Source organism: Xiphophorus couchianus, chromosome 19, assembly GCF_001444195.1.
Source record: "Xiphophorus couchianus chromosome 19, X_couchianus-1.0, whole genome shotgun sequence".
NCBI classification, from domain to species: Eukaryota; Metazoa; Chordata; class Actinopteri; order Cyprinodontiformes; family Poeciliidae; genus Xiphophorus; species Xiphophorus couchianus.
Window position 1 is genome coordinate 21,627,562 of NC_040246.1, and position 21,186 is coordinate 21,648,747.

A 21,186-nucleotide genomic window follows, 5' to 3' on the forward strand; every position below is an offset into this window, starting at 1 on the left:
AATAAACTAGAACTCCCCCAAGTAGCCACCAGGCACAGCTGCTTGTGTAACTACAGAACCGACGCCCACACAGAATATTCCCGCCTCATTATGCTGGATATACGGTCCAAACAAACTCGCTATGCAGAAAAGTTTACGGTTTGACCTCGATGAATTAAGCAAACTTCATTGAATTCATAGACTGCTATGGAAAACCTGCTTCAAGATTTATTCTGTTGTTTTGCTTTTTTTTGTCACCTTTTAATGTTTCAGATCAAACTAATTTTGATAACAAGCAAAAAAAAAAAAAGTCTTTGTTCAAATGATTGAATTAAATAACTGGTAGGTCTGTCACAATAACAAATGTATCTGAATAATTGTCCCAGAAGTTATCGTGATACATGATAATATTGTTGTTTTGAGATGATTTTAAAGTAATATAATAACACAAGAACACATTGTCTAAGATCAATAAACTTTAAATTCTAATGAACATTTAACACTGGAGCTGGAACATCTGAGACCTGGGTTAGTTTAAAGGTCATTTTTTAGAATGGCTATAGTTTACATTTAAGTTAGAGTGGTGAATGTATCAGCTGAAATACTCATTGCTTATTAAATGTTTTGATTTATTTCATGCTTTAAATAAAACAAACTGCAGCAACTTTATATTTTACTGGACGAAATATATATTGATTCAACATGTAGGCCTACTTTAAATTAAAAATGTATAATTGAGCTAATAAACAGTAAAAATAGGGATTTGTTTCGATTGAGAATATGTTAATATTATCTAATAAACAGTTCAGTTTTTAAAGAACTGAATTTTCTGTTCTTATTGTCTCAGAGCTAATCGCTTTGCTGCAAACAGCGGCACTCTGACCCGTTTACCTGCAGCCTCCCATGGCGGGAACAAACCCGGTCAGTATCGTACGATCAGATGCAGGTACAAGGTTTCCTCCAGAAAACTTGCTAAGCCCCGTGGCGGTCATTCATCCAGCGACCCGCCGTGTCTGTGAGTTAAAAAATGTTTAAAGTTGACAGGAAATTTGAAAATATCCCTTGATAATTATGTGTTATTGGAAGATTGAAAGATTAATATCTGAACAGCAACTATGAAATCTTAAAAAATTCAAAAGTTTAAAGAAAACTTAAACAAAAAAGCAATGCTAAGCCTGGTGGCCCACCAGGCTTATAAAGCACTGAGGTAGCAGCCGGCTGCTCCTCGTTCAGCTCCTTCAGAATGCATGTGGGTCTGCCACGTATGAAATGCTGCTTTTATCAATCCAGCACCGATATGCAAATAATTGATCAATACTGCTGTAAAGAAGGAGGAGTTGTTTGTTTGGAGGGCAGCAGCTTAGTTTTCTGGCATTTAGCAAATAGAAATAATTTTGGAGATTCTGACCAACCTAAAACAAGAAACTTTTAGTTTGATTCAACTTTAATCAGTAAGAAAAACATACTGTCTTTTTATTAGGTGTATGAAAATATCTGGTTTCAACAGTAAATATTTTTAATCAAGCTTTAGGTTGCACTTTATTACAAAACTGTGCAGTTTGAATATCAAGCACGTTCAAGGACTGTACAGAAATCAAGCACCGGTACGAAGTCTGTCTTTCTAAAACATAGAAGTTTGAGGTTTTAATGTGGAAAAGTTCAAAGATCATGAATAGTTTTACAAAACAGCTGCAACTCCAGCTAAGCAGGCCATTTTCTTCAGACTTCTCAGAGTAATAGTCCCGTTTTAAACCGACTCTCTGCCTGCAGAACTTAGTAACTATCCAGCAGTCTCGCAATCATTTTCTCCTGAACAGCTTTGTCCAGCTTAACAGCTTTTGAATCAAGGACACATGCTGCCATAAAGCACTTTCTATGAGTTTTTAACCAAAATGAAAACAGTTAAAGGTCATTTTATACAGCAGAACTGCACGTCTTGAGAAGCTGTATTGTGACCAGAGCGGACGATGGTGTTATAAAAAGACTTTTCTTTCATGACTGACATCATCCAGAGCTACCAGGAGGCCACTTTCCTCCACTCTGCCTCTCCCAGCGCTGCAGCTACCCACTGTCTGGGCTAATGGCTGGACGCACGGCTAAAAGCTCTCAGTGTGATAACGTAATGCGGATCGGAGAGAGAGAGAGAGAGAGGGATGGTTACAGCAGGGAGACCATATACGCTGATTATACAGGGATGAGGAAAGGGGCTAAAAATAAAAACAAATGGAGATGCGAGATGATATCACTGACCCCAGATTGCTGACGGCGGTGTCTTAAGTCGGGTCCAGATGGTTATGAGGCCGGGACGGTGGACTTACTGCTGTCCTCTCTGCTGATGTCATGCTTAATAAAGGAGAGTGGCGTTCTGTTCTGCAGATGCTCTAATAAATGATGAATATTAGATTAAAAACGCTGCTTACTGTTATCCTCCTGAGATCCTTGCAGCTCAATTGCTGTAAACATACTGTAATATTTTATCTCCAGCATATGCGGTTGTTTTTACTGTCTCCGCTGCAGGTCCCATATGCTGCTAACGCCGCGCACCATAAAGCCTCGTTTGGCCATTTTTGCTCCTTTCCCGGTTTCTTCCTCTCTGTCCGCGTCCCTCTGCCTCCCAGCCTGCCTGTGCTTAGTAAGATGGATGTGTGCATTCCCAGGGCAGATGGTCGTGTTGTTACTCCATGTACCCGGCTCACACTTTAACACCCAGCCGTCTTGTCTGGCCTGATGGGGCCATTGCCTGGGGAAGGAACTCTAGCACTGCAAAGTGCAGTAAATGTGAGTCGTGCAGCTAAGTGCAAGGGCCCTCATCTGTTTTGTCAGAAAGTGGCTGTGCAACAAAGACACTGGCTGCTTTGTCAATTCATTATGTGCTGTTACTGTTAGATTTATGACTCAATGAGGAAGATATCGGTTAAGATTTGGTGTTTGCCTTTCAAAAGTATTCACATATTTTGTCACATTTCAGCCAATAAACCTCTGTTGGTATTTTATTGGGAAGTAAATTACAAATGTGCACAAAACTCGCAAAAAACACATTTTTAGAGTTATTTGTGTTTACATTATAAACTGCTCATATCTCCATAAAACCCTAAAATGTTTATATTTTTGCACATTTCAGTTCAGATAAATGTAGACGTCCTGCATTTGTGAGTTTCTCAGTGTTTTAGCATGTCTTCTGGCGTGTGTGTGTGTGTGTGTGGCCGCCGTTTCATACCGGCTAATGAAGAAGCTGAGAGCGTGCGTCGGGTTACGGTGGGAACGCGCGCATCGAGGTCACTTCAAAGTCGGGATAATGACGGATTAAGTCTAAATCGCGGCCGTGTTTCAGTCGCCGCCTGTCGCTTTGCATGTTATTAACAAATCATTGCAATATCATCCAGATAAAATGTGTCGGTGTTAATTTCCCCTGTCTGTCTCACTCTGGCCAAATCCTCCACATACAGATTAGTGAATCATGGTGGGCCTTTTCATCAGCCCTCCATGCTGATGAAACATCCTTTCATTACTGTCCATATATGTATTCATGTTTTAATGAACTGCTTTCTTAGCGGTTCCTCGTTGCAGTGGGTCGTGTGTGACAGTGATCCGGCTTTTGATTCATTACAGCCCTACAGCTGGCAAGCAACAGATTTCACCCATGGTTAGTTCAACCCAGCACTGAAATCACCCAACGCCCACAGAGCTCAGCCTTCAACTGCACAAAACCAAACATCAGATTCTTAAAAGTCCTGAGCTGAAATACGACAACCTGCTCAATTTGAAGGTTGCTGAGTTACACAACTTTTAGACAAACTAGAAAAATAGAGGTTTCTTGTGAAACAGTCGTAAGATTGCTGTTCTGCTGAATCTACACACCAAGATGCTGGAGAGAGAGACAGAAAGATGAAGACAAACAGATCTGAGCAGAGCAGAAGAGAATCACAGGAAGAGATAGGAGGTGTGACACGCCTGCACTCTGGAAGTGTTAGAAATAAAACTGTAAGACATACGGAAATTACACTTGTATTTCCTCAAAGCAAACGTCCATGGTTACGTTTTGATGCATAAACTGTTTCTGTAGAGCGAAATATGTAAGATTATATGCAATATACTTCAGTATATACAGTATATATATATGCAATTTGTTTGTGAAAATATGATCAGATTGAAATGCGCACTGTGGCGTCATTAGATTACACTGTAAAACTGAAGGAGGCCAACAATGAAGCTTGAATCATGATTATAGAAAAACTGTAAGAGAAATCAAAAAGCTGAATCATTTGAAGACAGCTTAATATCTGGTGACTTCAAAAAGTTGAGTGGCGTTTCTGGCAGAAGTAATAAGCTGTCAGCACAGAGATTTTGCAGAATTTTGTGGAATACAAGAATTTCAAAGCATTTAAATGGAGCTGAAATTTTCATTAAACTTCAAATATCTTAAAAATTATAAGAACTGAAATTACCAAAAGATATAGCAGAACTCCGCAGAATAAGCTGAAGGATTTTATAGAACATTTGCTGAAATCAGTTGAAAAAACATTTGGAACATGGAATAATAAAGAGAAAAGGTGAAAATGTTAAAATCATTCTCACCAAGCTGCAGAAATGAAACCGTCTTTAAACCTCCAGCACTCCGACGCCCTCATCAGTGATGCACCACAGCAGGCCTCGTTACTGGAGATCCACTCAGACTGAGCCGCCTGTTCATGAAGGAGAGGAGAAGATTAATACTGGAAATGAAATCAACTGAGGAGAAAATGCCAAATATTGATTTAAATGATCTGATGATGTTTTTTTCTCCTCTGAAATCCTTAACAACCTGCTTTTAGATGAGACCTTATCCATCATTTGGAGAACAATTGGAAAATAATTATCTTAAGGTAGTTGTTTTTAACTGACATACTGCTAATGTCAGATTATGATTTAAGACTAACTTTTATGTATTTTCCTTCCCTATGATGGCCAAAAGCAGTAATACATCACTTTGAATCAGGAAAAAAGTAAAGGACATTCAGTTCTGTTGGTTGCACTGGATTTTACTTTGGGGTTTTAGAGTACAGGGAGCTGAATGCAAGAACATGCCACACTTTTCAGAATTTATTTCTTAAAAGCTAAACATGGCCTACATTTCTTTCTTTTTTTAAAATCAATTTAAAACTGTAAACACTAAAAATAGAAAAAAAGGATCAGATTGTGTAAATAATTAGAGGAAGAACATCAAGAAAAATTCATGCTTCTTCAGGATTCATAAAAATGGATCTTAATCGGACCTGAACCTCCTTAACTTCCTGCCGTATCAAACCTCTGAATATCTTCACTACATACATCAACATTCTCTGTGGTTCCTTTTCCTTTTGCTGCTTCATATTCAACAACCTTCGTCCAGTTTATCCAGACATAAATGATCATGACTGAAAGCAAAAAGGAAACAAGAGAAGACAGGTTTTCAAAATAAAACAATAACTGAGCCACAGAGAAGCAGAACTAAAACCAGCATCAAGAGCTGAACCAGAATCGTACAAAAGAAAAAATAAAATTAAATTAAGAACAAGGAAAATGCAAAACCAGAATCCTAAAGATCATGACATCTTGGCTGTTTACTTTTGTCTTATTTTTATTGTTTGTCTTCAGTACTGAACATTGGTTGGTTAAAATTATTTAACCAACAAATAATTTATTATTATTTTAGCACATTATATCGAACAGGAACATAAATATCATAACATGGTTTTAATTACACATTTTTGATAATTATTGAGTGGGTAGGTGATATATTTCACTAAAGTGAGATAAGGGTTCGGATTAAACAAGTGTTCACTTCTTCAAGCAGAAACATAGTGGCAAGCTAATTATTTTGTTCTTGGTTATGTATGCACATGTTTTCTTGTTTTTAAAAACTTATTTGAAATAAATAAACCAAATCAAAATCTCAAGTTTTTTCTTGATTTTATTGAGTATCAACTCTAGTCAAATTTTGTTAAAAATAAATCCCAAATCTGATTATAGATACAAACTATAAATAAATCTATAGATTTTTTAGCGTAGAGTTTTATGAAGCTCAACTTTATTACTGTTGCTCAAGTTGAGATATGTGGCTTCCAGGATGATGCTCATAATAAAAAGATGAACATAATTATAAACCTTTGCTGGATGATATTTCCAAACAGAGGCTCAACATGGTGAATGTAAGATAAGATAAGATAAGATTTATTTATTTACTGCTCAGTTCAAGGTTTCTTTATGTTCCAACAGAACCAGTAGTGTTGCTGGGAGTACTGGGGAGGATTCCAGCAGGTGAAAGTCCAGCGCCAGGGTCCAGTTTCACCTGAGCTCTACCACGTTTTAATTGGCTCCATTGTGTGATTAACTTAGCACATTTCCTCCTCCCCCTCAAGGCCACAGGACCACAAACCCCCCAAAGTCCCTCCATCATGGAAAGCTCAGTGTCAGCGCTCCGGCCGGCCGTCACATTCCCTGGGAAGTTTTCATTTTGCTGCAGATTCCCGTTCAGTGTAACCTCTGCACCTTTGACTCAACGCACTGCCTTTAAAAGGGCAGTAACTCAGTTATGGATGATTAGCAATATTCCTTTGTTTCCTCATAAATGCTCTGTGTGCATATTTTGTTGCTTATTATGCTTTATGAGCTTTGTAGGAGTTTTTGCAAGCTCTGCAAGTTGTTTGTTGTGAGCTTCTGTCTGCATCAAGTCCACAAATCGACTTATAAAATCTATTTTATTTTCTCTCACATTTCTCCTGCTTTTGCCTTTGTGTCAAACTTTATTGTCTGAAATCATTAAAACTAAAAGAACAGGACAAAATTCCTCCACACTGATGGAAACGACTAACTTCTATTTATCATAAACGCTTTTTTCTGCTGCCATAAAGTTGTTAGATTTAGGACAGAATGATGTTTTCACACAGGACCAGTTTTGATAATAAAATATGTTTGATGATCTGAAAAGAACAGAAGAGATCTGTAAGGGACAAATACTTTTACACACCACTGTACATCTGCTTTGTGTGTGTGTGTGTGTGTGTGTGTGTGTGCTGCAGCGTTTCATTTTCAGTGTATTAGACAGATTTTTGTTTTGCTTTTACCTCTGAAATCAAACCCAACAATGGGGCGAGCGATTCAAAAAGGTTTAAATCTGCTGTTTGTGTGTGGACTCGCAGATATTGTTTTTATTTTGTGGCTCTCCTCTGAGGATAGTGTGGAAAATGAGAAGAAGATGGAAAAAACAAAGTCCATGATGTTAATCTGTCCTGTCGTCGCTGAAATCTCGCAGGTTTTATGCGGCTTCGCTGACAGTCAGGCGAAACGGACGGTGAAATGCCAATTTTACCACACCACTTGTTATTTGCCAGCAGCGCCGGAGACGTTCTACCTTCCTCCACATCCAGTGGCTGCGAAGGTGTTGGAGGCAGAAGTGTGTGTGTGTTTGTTATTTTCTGAAGGTAGAGAGAAGTTTACAAATGGGATCCATCATTTTTCATGCACACGGGTGACATCCCTCCGTCAGCCAATTTCACTCCGAAAGCCCACTCCCCTGGTTCATTGATATCTGCATTAGGGACCTTTGTTAAAGGTCTCATCTAAATGCATTGAAAAACGCCTTGCACCTTCTGCTGTTGGAAGTGTGTGTGCGCGCACGCCGCCTGTGCAGAGATTTGCCGACTTGGCTTTGTCTACATTAAGGTTAGTGTATGTGGCACAGCAACGCGGTGTCACTGAACCTGAAAGGGAAAAACAGCTTGTGAGAAAACCATCGACAGAGCCAGCAGAGAAAGCTGCTGCTGTTTGTCCCCATGTTGCTACTGGCTAACTCTCATGTTAACAACCGGACTCACTTTTTAAAATCTATTCAAATTAATCTCAAAGAATGAAACACGACCTGTGAACCTGAATCAAGAGGAGGACATAAATCATGTTGAAGTAGCTAATCTCAAATTGATATAAATATGACAGTGAATTCTGAGTGAAGTTGGTTGAAGTAGGCTCATTAACCAAAACACTTCAGAGCCACTTCATTTTATTCCACTAAAACCAGCGCCGCTCATTTCCTGCACTCATGCAGTCCTACAGTTCACACCAACGCGACTACATCCCTGGCTCCTATTAAACAGATTTAATTTGCTATTCCTGTCCATCTACTTTACAGAGCCGCGCTGCGATACTGCAGAGGTGCCGAGGGGCTAATGTCGCTGTCAATCCTCCATCCCCTCAGCTACAATCTCATGCCTTAATTTCCACACACATCCAAGTACCCTTGAGCTGTAAGAGGTCTCGTTCTCACACTTGAATCAAAATTGTTGCAAACTTATTCGGCCAGCAATTTCACAACACTCTGCTTATGAGAAACGCTGAACTTTTAACCTTTTCTCCAGAGCCGCTGCGCTGAAGCAGAACCACACACCGAGCGTGTCTAATAAATTTAATATGAATGTGTGTCAGGTATTTCATCGGCAGCCTGGAGGTAGTCAGGAAATATCTCCTGGCACTCTCATAAGATATAATAAGAATAGTAATTAATAAACTTGATAATATGAAATTGACTAATATATTGGTGCTTGAGGGCATCCCTTCAGTCTTGTCCATGGGGATTTCATGAAAAGTCCTAATCTACACATGTTCAGTACGAGTCAACCACTCACAGAATGACTTGGAAGTTAATTGTTCAAATGAACTTTGCAGACTGTAGGTACTTCACCGTACAGTAGCAGCTCAGCGTCGCTGGATGTTTACCAGGTGAGGCGCAGAGGGAGCATCTGTCACTGTCTGAACTGAATACAAGGCTTTGACACATGCTATTATTGTATGGCCCAGTTTCAGATACGACAACGTTTAAAATTGGGACTCAAACCTGTCAATGCAGCTCACTTTGGTCTAATCTGATCGCCTCAAATCTGACACCTTTAGGTACTTTAGGTTTCACTTTAACAAAAAAACAACAAACTACAGGTCATGTTCTACCAGTCTGCCTCTGCAAAAGCAGTTGACAGCGCTTTTAAATTACTTTAAAAGCTTTGAAAAGCTAAAAGCGCTTTTTGACAAAAAAATAATTATTTGCAACTGGAAAATAAAGTAAATTTACAATTTGTTCAACTATTGTTGTGCTGGTTTCTTCATAAATAAATGCTTTTTTGATTGGAGAATGTCTAAGAGTTTGCGTAGATTGACAGATGGTTTTCTCAAAATAACATAACAACCACTGAAGTGTAGTGTATTTAAACTCTGATGAGTAAAACATGAACCAGTCATGTGTAGAAAAGTGAGGCTTGCCTAACTACTGCATTGTTCTCTAATATGCCTCTGAGTAACAATGCTGGTCAGAACAGGAGCAGGAATGCTGCCAAAATGGTTCTAATTATTTGTCACCATACAGAGAATTACAGACAGACTGGTTTTGCCACAGAACATTTTTAAATTTCTCCATGAGATGCCAGTTTATTGCTGCTACTCTGAGTTTAATCTTTTTTTTTTTAATAAATTACCAGATAATTTTTAAATTTATAAACTTAAAATTGAGCTGTAGTCTTTACTAGTCTTCTACTTTTTAGTGGGTTGACGTCCTGAAACATCACCACTCCTTTGCAGACTTTAGTTACGCTTTTTCCTTTTATACTTTTTCTCAAATTTTCTCACAGAATTGAATAAAACTATGTTGAGCTGAAATGTCTGCCTCTCACTGTGTTGATACTCCGTTCATGTGAGAGAGTCCGGTCTTTAATGCAGTTGGCGATTTGGACTCTTGGAAACTTACAGTCACTTTTCTGCTTTATGGGGAGGAAGAAACTCCAAAGCTGTTGGACGTGAAATCAGTGCAAGGGTCACTGGCAAAAGAAATTGGATTTTATGCAGAGTGTGCCTCAATAAACAACACTCCCAAACCAAAGGTAGACACGCAGCCCCTGCTGGCTCCTTCTGCCCCGTCATTATTTCTCATATATCCCAAACTAACCAAAAGCAGTGCCTTTGACAGCTTGACTGATGAGTTTGCCATCCTGAATGTCAAAAGGAATGCTCTCCTGCACCTTATCTCCTATTTCACATTGTGAGTAGGACTTTTTTTTTTTAAATGGAGAAGCCATAGACGTTGTGATGAGCATTACCGGATGATAATGAAGGGCGCGCTGCTGTAGTGTCAGCCTGAGCAGTCAGCAGACAGACTGGCAGGCAGGAGACGGCTGCTGGCTGCTAACACACATCCATTCATGCATTTATGTGGCCTTATGTCTCCATCTTGGTTCTGCGATAAATGAGCATATTTATATATTTTCATTATGCCAGGGTCATGATTTCCATATCTATCGCCACCTGGAGTCGTGAGGCGAAATGTCGAGGGGTAATCAAGTCAAATGTGGCTTTTGTTCAAGTGCATATTGGTGTCAGTGTGATGCTTACTCCTGACATGTATAAAACAACCGGAGAATGTTAGTGTGCCGTTTGATTATTCATATGTTCCACCTTAGAGTCACACATAGATTCATAAATAATGGAGAAAAATAGAGATCATACATACTTAATGTTTATGTTTCTACCCTGAAAGTCTCACTGCTCAATGAGCAATTTGGGTTTGTGTGAGCGCACTTGAAATTTACCCAAGTCAAGTTTAGATTTGACTTTTTCTACTTCTTTTCCCTACATAACTCACCATATGTTATATGAAAAGAGTATTGTGGTTTGATGAGCGGCGCGCCTCTGAGGACTGTGTTAAGGATTTCCAGTGATCCTGCCTGTAGCTTGGCATGCAAACCTGCAAGCACAGACGAAGGATAATGAGGTCGGATCCGGGTCTGAGTGGTGGCTGTTAGGCAGGAAGCTGCATATTTATGATGGCTTTAAGAAGCATTTATTGCCTCGTTTCCATCAGAACATTGTCTGCAGAGACCTGACAGCTTTCCTTGGAGATTAGTCTCAGATAGCCCCTGTTAGGTGGTGGCACTCTGGCTAAATTGCTCTTCCCTCGATGGTGTGTTCACCCCTTCTCTAGTTTTCTGGGAAGCCTTTCTACTTCTGTCTCTTTCTCTCCAAACATATGCAGTCGACCCCTTTTCCCCATCTATTTTTCATCCCCGGTCTCTCTCTCTGTCTCTCTCAGAAGATTTCTACACTTGATGTCACTTCATGTCCTCCAGTCCCACCGATACAAATCAGAGTTAAAGCATTTGTTTACTGTGAAGGAGGGAAGAGAGCGAGAGACACAACGCCGCACTAAATGTCAAGGATGATGAGGTGGGTCAGAGCTGGCGGAGCCGCTGCGATTAGGCCTGTCTTCGCACGCCATCGTCACAAAGTCTGACAAAAGCAAATCGACTGCACAATTTATGCTCCGGAGGGCTAAAGTCTTCCAGTTCCAGTGTTTCACTAAGAAATTAAATTCATATGTTATCAGTGGCAACATCCTTTCTCCTTTCATTCCAGCACACATATCAGCAGCAAAGGAATGCACCGAGGGTTCAGACCAGGGATTGTTGGATTTCTGCTTAATGTGTTATTTTGGTATTTCTGAGCACAACTACATTCACAAAACCACCCCTGTTTTCTGTTTGTTTCTTCTAGTACCTTAACAGAGATATAATGCCTTTTAAAAGTTTACATGAACAGACCATGGGGATAAATGTCAAGCAAGAATCTGCTGCAGGAGTTTCAATGTATTGCATATTTTCTGTAAACCTCAAAATTATTCCTACACACCCTCAGTTATTTGGTTAGTTGCCTCTTAGCAAGTTTCAGAGAAACCACAGAGGAGCTTAATTCCTGGATATTTGACCACTATACTTATCAGAAAGAGTAGAGCTGGTTTAAAGTCACGTTCAGATGTAGCTCACAAAGTTTCAGCAGGATTAATTTAGTTTATCCTTTACAAAACCAGTTCTGATGCGAGTTTGGGTTTGGAACAACAAATGTTCTCAGGTTTCAGCTGAATGTGAAGGTAGTTCTCCATCTTCATTAATCCAATCACTCCACACAGTGACTGGATTAATGATCCCCCAGCATGATGCTGCCAACACCAAGCTTGACTGCTGGTGCAATGTTCTCTGTTCTTAGGTTTTAACACCCGAAACAAATTCTGTCACTGTGGTGAAATGAATCAGTAACTGGCTTTTCCATGTGGACGATATGAACAACTCCATATTACAGACAAGCTGTCAATTTTGAAGGAGCTGTTTTTATTCTTAGTCCACCGGCTCTGTTGTGGTTGGTGACCCTTGACCCTCAGTGATTCTTGGGTTGCTCTGATGCATCATTTCACCTGGCGTGGACAGTGAAGGTCTGATCTGTAAACCTGATTTGCTATTCCGTGTTGTAACAGGCTAATGAACGCCAACACACTCCAAGTTGGTTTTGGAATGGATAAAGCAGAATAACAAATGAGTCAACCTCAACCATGCTGAAAATCTGTGGACTGCGCTTAAAAGCAGGCTGTGCCAGTAAACCCATAAATTTAATTTAGCTCTATTATTCTGATAAGAAAGGCGGTCGAGCATTCAGAGGTGTGCTGAGGTTACAAATTAGTCTGAGATACAACTTACTCAGAGATGTTTAACCAAATGTTAATGGAAGAGTATTTATACTTTGGTTTATGGTTCCATCACTTGTAAGAAGTAAGCGTTTTAGACTCTTGATAAATATTTGATATCTATGTTTTATGTCTTTAACAACAGGAAACAGCTAATTGTCGTCTCCGTTCTTTGCGATCTGATAACCTACAGTATGTTCACGCCTGGAGGTTTGCTGAGTGCCTTGAACATGAGCTATTTGACTGTGGAGCCGTTCTCATTCAGCTCTTAATCAATAGCAGTCATCTTGAACTCATCCTTTAAAGTGGGCCTCCGCTCTGCCTGCCATCACCCATTCAGCTATCTGAATTTGGATTACAGAGCAAGAGGAGTATCTTCACGATCAGAAGACTTAACAGATCGTTTAAACCTTTAGTACAATGTTGATTACGGCAAGTCTCAGTTTATAAAAATCTATACAAGGGCCTGAAGACCCGGGCGTCGTGGCAACAGGACTAACCTGGGAATGTGTGGGGAATTTAAGAGCAGGAGGAAGGCAATTTCAACATCTCGTTTTTTTTCTCTGATTGTTTTGTTAAAGCTAGTTTTATTGCTGTTGCTCAGCTTTCCTCTCAGTCTATTTGCTTTGGGTTTAAGAAGTCGCCCAAGGTAATTTCTTGTGTTTCCACCCTGCAGGGGAGTATTTGATAAGCCACTTCTAAAGCTGCCCAGCTGTTGGCTGGAGAAAAGGGAGCATGTTTAAATTCTGCACGAGTACGTTTCAAAAAAATAAAAAAATAAATCACTTGCAGTTTCTTCGTAGTGTACCTTTGTATGTCCACTCTGTGAGCACAGCTGTTTGTAAGTCTATCTTAAGTAAACATTGATAACATTTGAGCCACAAAGATGCCGGCTTTCTTTTTCTTTTCTTAACCTCTCTGTTCCAGTCATGCTGCTCAGCCTCTTCACAGACAAAAGCGCAGCGATCCATGCGCTCAACACAGTTAAGAAAGTAGTTTTTCAAAATTGGACCTTGAAGAATTTATGGTGGGTGAGTAATTGGAGGTCAATAGAAGGCAATGCTCCACGACACGGCTGAACTGAGAGAGAGGAGGCAGCCGCGTGTCAATCAGCCGGCGTTTTGCCCGCATTGCCCCTTAATTTAATCACTGTTTAATTACTGCTGTCCCCTGAGGGGCGCTCTGCGAGCTTCAGCTACTGAGCTTTTTCCTTTTCCTCTGCCTCCACCTCTAGATGTGTTTTCAGCCAACAGACAGTCGCTCCAACATGTGGCGCTTTCAAAAGCCTCAGCGTTATTTCAATCTTACCCCAGGGCTTTTTGCACAAATCTGCTGATGAGAAGGTCAAGGGAATGCACATATGTGTGGTGAAAGGAAGCATGACACCACAAATATTAATTTCATCCACTTGTGCAAGGTAAGAAAAAGCAGGAGTCCTAATGTGCAAGCTGTCAATGCCCACCACTTCAGGACCGCCACCATGGTGAATCTGCATTCAGGATGTGGATGTGGAGGGAAACATGGGAGTGATGCAGCTTATTAGAAAACACAGAGGAAAGGCATCATCAAGTCTTAAATAAAGATTTAATCAGTACCCATTTATATATCAAGGAAAATATCAAAAAAAGAATTTCAGTAAGTATATTTTAAATGGGCCTTTTGGTGTGAAATTAACAGTAATAACCAAAGAACCCATTAAGAACAAGTTGCTCTTAATGTTTCATACAGATGGTAAATGGCTTGTACTTGTTTAGCACTTTATCAAGAAAAACAAAAGAAAAGGCGAGTTAAGTGTGTTTTGATCTAATAGTTTGTATTGAATCAACCAGGCTACTCAAAGTGTAATTCATCTGATGTTGACGCCACGCATGGCTGTAATAAACAGGAAGTAGCGGTTGCAAACTAGGATGGACCACACATCTCAGAAAAACAGAGAAAAGTTTCCAGGAATGTCTTGCTATCAGGCACGTTGTAATTGTTCTTTCATGTCAACTAGTGTTGTCGATGCTACACGATGTCCAGAGACGTAGAGAAAGAAATGCAACTCTAATGGACACCAACAGCGGAAACAGCTGCTCAGTGATGTCAGGTAGTTTGTTATGTCAGAACTTAGTCAGCAAATGTGTTTCTGTCTCGTTCCACATTAACTCTTTTTCAGGAAAGCCAAAAACCACCTAAACGTAAAAACGTTTTATGCTAAATTGACAGTTATTTTGAATAATTTAAATCAACCTTTTCTAATGCAATACTTCAAAATGCGCATAAAAAACATGACTAGTAATTATGAAAGAAAAGGCAAAGAAAATCTCTGCTGGTTTCGGAAAAAGATAAAAAGCAGATTGAAGGCCCAGACAATTATCTGTTTTAAGTCTAAAAGAAGAACTGAAGATCAAGGGACAGAAAGAGGCTTCCACATCCTTTAACCCTTTCATGCATAGTGGTCACTACAGTGGACAGCTATCTAAAAGCCATTTTCTTGTGCTTCCTGTGGATTTTTATGTTATAAATGCACACAGACCACTGAAGTGGACACTAATGCATCATAAAATATACCATCAACTACTGGCCATCAGCTGCAAATGCAAGAAATTATTTTTGTTAAATACAATATGGCCGACGGACAAAAAAGCATGAGAACCGACCCGGTCTCTTGCAAGTAAAAAAAATATTGTGACATCAGATAACCCCTAAGGAACAATACTACTGATGTATTTTTCAAATAACAACTTTGTATTTGGACAAAATTACAATTGATCACATAAAAAAAAAATTATTTTTACAAAAAAATTTTCCTACCTTTTTTATGCCTTAAGAAAAGAATTTTAAAAAATGGAAAAAAATTCTGACACAAAGGATCATAATTCATGCATGAGAGGGTTAAGATTGGAGAACAGTTTCTAATCCAGTTTCTTCTGATTTCTCCATGTGTGGAAAATATCACTTATTGTCCGAAAAACACTGAGGTTTTCAGTACTTCCTTCCCCTTGTGGCCAAACAGAGCATAAGTTGTGGTTTCTCTGGATTACCAGAAGCGCACTACCACAGAACCAGCACTGGGCCGGTGTCAGGGGAATATCTCACAGTTTAGCTGTTAGGCTACAGCAATCAATAGAAATTTAGCATGGTAATGATCAGGTGCAGGAAAGGCTGGTTCTCCTGTGACTCTCTCTCTTCTCCCTTTCCCAGAACATAGCATGGAGCTCAGACTCCCAGAGGCCTGCGGGAATCACAGCTGCAGCTCTGAGCCGCACATCAACCCTCAGCTGAGGATTACAGCAGCAGAAACAAACAAACAAGGCCGTCTGCGGGTCCGTGCCGCAGACCAGGTCGGCAATGAAGCCACTGATGGCACACTCTTATGCACAGGCACACACACTCCAAGTCGTACGATGTTCATCCATTCCCATCCTGCGGAAGCTTGGAGTCATTTTAGCCTGTGTTGAGGGTAAAATGGGACAAATAGAGATGCTGTTGTGTGTGGGCGTGGGGGCGTGTGTGTGTGTGTGTATGACTGATAGATGTGATGCTGTTTCTCTGGAGGATCCATGTTGATAGCTATCGCCAGAGGAAGAGGGTTGAGACAGTTGGGACTTCTGGGCATTCAGATTGGAGTGTTGACAGGTTTATTATTGAAGTTTGCATCCCTCCCCGCCCCAACACACACGCACGCACCCCATCTTTCACTGAAGCGGAGGTGTCAGGCTGTGATTGTCACTCTCTCCTACTGTAGTTTTGTTCAGGACTTACAACACGTCTGCTGTCTCCACACCAGCTGGTCTCCCGAGTCTCTGGCAGCTATTTCAAGGCATCAGGACGGGACGACAATAACACAGATGAATTAAATGGCCTAACACTTTGTTGTTTATATACTCAAACTTGTTAACAATTGTACTTTCAGAGTTGATGCCAGAACCTAAAATGAAATTGGCTGAAGTGAACTGTGCCAACTGCAGTCCCTTTGAGCTGGCTGCGCCGGTTTGTTTGTGTCGAGCAGGAAGCGCCGCCAGAGTCCCGCAATTTAAGACCTCCTGCCTCTGTATGCCATAAACTCTCACAATCATATTGTAATGAGGTCTTATCCATCATGGTGCTGTTTACCGTGTAATCAGATAACATTATCAAACTGAAGCTTAATCAGAGCCTGGTGAAAAGCCACTGCTGTACAACCTGCTGGCATTACTCTTCTAAATGAATGGATGAGAGAATGGGATTTAAATCAGGACTCTATATGTTAATGCCGTGGTTTAGCTCCCTGCTGAATTACTTTCTGTGGCGGCACAAAGAGGTGGGGATGGAAGCCATGTAATGCAGATCAATGTCTGTGGAGTTCTGTGAAAACCATAACACAAGAAGGAAATTTCTCATTTATTAAGAAGGAAACATTGGTGTTTGTGTAAATATGAAAATTTAACTGCTGATATTTAAGTCCTGCAGGTAACTGTGTCCTGATTGGCCACAAGAGGGAAGCAGCTGGTCACAGAGAGATGGGGCGGGATCCAAGTTCATGGAAAGAACTACACAGGTGCATATTAGTAAATTATGTTTTAGTAAAACTGACTAACACTCACATAAAGCTGAACACAGATATTTACATGCTCTGTGTAAAAATATATATTTTTCCTCTGTGAAATTAAATCAGACTAAACTTTTGCTATTTTTGGAGAACCCAAGTTATTTTGTCCTTGTTAAATACCAGAATAAGTAAGGAGAGATTTTTATACATATTATTTATTAGCTTTCTCTTATTATTCTAAAATTTACATTTATTTCTTGAGTAACTTAATAGCTTATTTTTCCCACCAGCTTCTCAGAAGTTTGAAAAACTTCGGTTCCAATCTTGGTGCACCTGACCCAGGTTAGCCGTCCGCCTCGCTCGCCACGGTCAGGGCTTCGTGATGGACTTCCTGTCTGATGTCTTGAGACATATTTCAATATCTTCTTCCCTCGTGATTTATGTTGCGATGTGCTTCCTGCAGTGAAACCAGACGACAGTATGATCCCGCCACCTCTGTGCTTCAAAGCTGGGATGGTTTTACAAGACTCATTGTTTTTCTACCAAATGTCGTTATGGCCAAACGCTTTCATTTCTGTCTCATCAGATCCCAGGACTTGTGTGCAAAATTCTACATCTTTGTTCCTCAGTACATTTGCTTCTTCCTCTCTGAGTGGCCTTTCAGTCCATGTAGGAGCAGAACTCACTTCTCTCTGGATAATTATGCTGTTACCAGCTTAAAGGTCTTTAGCTTTTGTTGTTGGGTCTGTTTGCTCACTTCACACCACAGAACCCATCTTCGTTCTGAATGCTGTGATGGAACAGATGAATGTAGAACCTTCAGGCATCTGGACATTTCCCTAAGGATGAACCAGACTTGTTGACGTCCATGGTTCTCTTCCTGATATCTTGGCTGATTCAAATTTTCCATGATTAGAAATTTTCATTAGACCGTCTCACTACTTCCTCCTGGTCTGCGATGGACCTGAATTGTGGACCAGATTGTACATAATCAAATGTCTCAATGGGACACCGTTCTACACAAAAAGGCAAGAAATTTTCTGTTAAAATGATTCAAGTTCTGATTTCTCAGAAACTGAATTTTGGCTTTTTATTCACTGTAAGCCAGAATAATCAAGAAATAAACACTAAATATATATTAATCTGTGTGGAATAGATATACAAAACATTTGTGCTTCACCTTCTGATGTCTTTTATTGAAATAAATTAACCTTTGGTTGATATTCTAAGTTACTGAGATGGAGCTGTGTCGATTCAAACGTGTTACCATAAGCCTTACTTTAATAAATCATATATTTTATTCTTTCATTTAAATACAGCATGATCTTAAGAGAAGAGGAAAGCTCTGTGGACACGAAATCTAAATTTAAAGGTATTGGTTTTTATCATTAATGAGAGAGTCTGTGATCAAAGGTTCACAATACTCAAAAGCAGCTAGGTTGCTCTCAGAAGGGGGAGGGGGCGGACCAAGTGCTCTCCAGCCAGGCTGAGTAAATTAGCAGATCAGCTAATCAGAATTCAGCTGGAAGATGGAAGTTAGAGCAGACTAATTGAAGACAGATTTAAGGGGCATCCATCTGGATGTTGCAACGCTCCTCTCTCGCTCTCCTTAGCAATATGTGTTGAATTTTAATAATGTTTTGTATATAACAGCGTGCGTATACGTGGAGCGAGGAGGGGGCACGAGTGGGTGGAGATGGACTTTTTTCTCCAAATGAGGCCCCTGAAAAGACTCAAACATACAGGGAGAAATAACTCAAAGGAAATGTGGAGCAGATTTTCCATTTTCTTGCCCCCTTTGCCTCCCTCTGGGGAGGGGGCGCAGTGTGGCGGTGCGGGGCGGAGCCGGGACCGTCACGCACTTCTGATAAACATTACATGTGGGATGTTGTCAGCACCTGCTCAACGCAGGCACAAGAGCCAATTAAACATGTATAGGTGGATGTTGTCCACATGATTAGAGTCCTAATCCCGGGTGTGTGGGCGTGTGGACCTGCTCACGTTACAACTCCAGGTTTCCTCTCTACCACGTAGGAGCCAGTGGCGCCCCTAGAAAAGGACCAATCACTGTCATCCACTGAAGTCATCTAATTATAGAATGTCATATTCTGCAAAATCATGTTTTAAAGATGAAATACATGGTGAAAAACTAAAATAACGTGCATTTTTCACTACTACTGCGTGTGCACATTAGAAATGTGCTGCTCTGATGAACAAACTTTATAAAATATGCAAATTATCTCAGAGAATGGCAGTAAATGCTAAGTCTTTGATTTAACTGTTCCCATATCACTATACTACTACCACCACATTTCACCCAGAAACAATCAGCTTTTCATCTCTCATGCAGTGACAGTGCATCTAACCATTCTCAAGCTACTTGATGCTATTAAACCACACAGAGATTTCTAGAATAATTATTTATTAGAAAAACATCTCTGACGTTGAAAAGTCTGCCAGGAAACAGAAAGTTTTTCATGATGAGAGGAGTAAATTACACTATCCACTGGAACTGAAAATCAGAAACTTGAATGAACCCCCTCCCCCAAAGTTTTAGAGATTTTAAAGTCAGATGTTTATCTCTGAGATTAATGTTGTAAGTTTTGTTTAAGTGATAGATCTGGGTTCTTTTTCTTTAACAGAACAACATTGTGATGCAGCCATGTTCCTCACTGTCTCATGCAATCACTTTTTTGACTTTATAATGTCTGAATATTTTGGCTTTACTATTGTAAATTTTCGCCTTTAATCACTAATTCACAACTTTTGGCATCAAACCAAATCCATGTTGTTTTCTTCTGAATAGCTACATATATCTTTACTTCTCTGTGGCCACATTACGTATATTTTTGTTGTTGTGTTTCTTTTTTAGGGTAGCTGTTCTTGAAAAAATTTGATAGTTTGAAATTGTGGAAAATGTTAGCCTTGATAACCCAAAAGGTCAGACCTGATGGAACCCATCATCTTCAGCGAGAACTGGTGAAAAAATATGTAATTTAGGATAAGCAAAAATGTCATATTAGATTAAGATAAACCTCTGACAAACCGTGCTTCAAATAAAAACAAAAGAATTAATTTAATCCATTTTTATTAAATGTGATGCGCCTTAGTTGAACCCTACATGCAGTTTATTCGTGTTGTTTACCATTTTCAGGTTTTCTTTGAGTTGTTGCCGTTTGTCAGTTTGATATTGTCTTCTCTGACCTTCATCATTCTTTCCTTGAGCTTTACAGCTGATCCTAATCTGACAGTGAAAATACTGGAGCGAAGCGCGCTGTCAACATGGCAGTCACAATTGCTGTTATTTTCCTCCAGACCTGCAGGAACATATTTTCAGCAATCCTCTGAGGCCGTATATATATATATATATATATATATATATATATATATATATAAAAATCCGACCAGTCAAACTTCTGGTAACACCTTACGGTCAGGAAGCAGCTTTTAAGTTGAAAAAGAAATGACGAAAAGAGGAAAGATAGGAAGTTTGATTAGATTTTAAAGGATGTCTATGTGCCATCTCAGTTTGAGCCAGACTGAACACGCTGCACTGCTGTAACAACAAAGTTAGGAGACAGAAGGAAGTAAGAAATAATAAAAAAATAAGTTTATTATCTTCAATACGAGTTGTAATTTCTCTCCCAGATCTTAGAGATCTGCTGCTTTGATATGCATGGATGCATAGCTACACGAAGCTGTTGTAAAAGGGATAAAAGCGTTTCTACAAGGTGTGTGATTTCCATCCCCGCAGTCAACATGCTGCACAGCTGGATGCAGATTGCCTGCCGAAGCTCACAGTTAGCGCAGAGTAATAGCATACGTGGAAAACCGGCCCTGGGACAGTCCATGTCCTCACATTAGATGTCTATTTGAGAAGAAATGATCCAGCAGTGGCAGTGATTGTTGTAATGATACATCCCTAACCAGACATTTTTCATAAATGGAACCTTGGATGTGGGCCTGAGAAAAATCAAAAATGGGTATTGCAATGTGCAGAAGCAATTTAGAGAAACGCTTCTGCACTGAATCTTTGGATCGTGGCTCGGATGTCTCAGGGTAATAGAGTTCATGTTTGGGGATTTTCATTCAAACCATTAAAGTTTAGAAGGACAGAACTACAGCCACAGTGACAAAGAAGTTTCTTACATCTGAGCTTCCTCACATTATTTTTTGATTGATGGGTTTA

At 39.9% G+C, this 21,186-nt stretch overlaps 1 long non-coding RNA gene across 1 annotated transcript in view; it reads right to left on the reverse strand.

Annotated features, from left to right (window-relative positions):
* Nucleotides 1–21,186, reverse strand: part of LOC114134706 (uncharacterized) — a 67,769-nt gene that overhangs the window by 21,273 nt on the left and 25,310 nt on the right. Inside the window, exon 3 of the long non-coding RNA XR_003593445.1 lies at nucleotides 4,555–4,661. This is a non-coding gene — a long non-coding RNA (uncharacterized LOC114134706). The remainder of the gene's footprint in view (nucleotides 1–4,554; nucleotides 4,662–21,186) is intronic.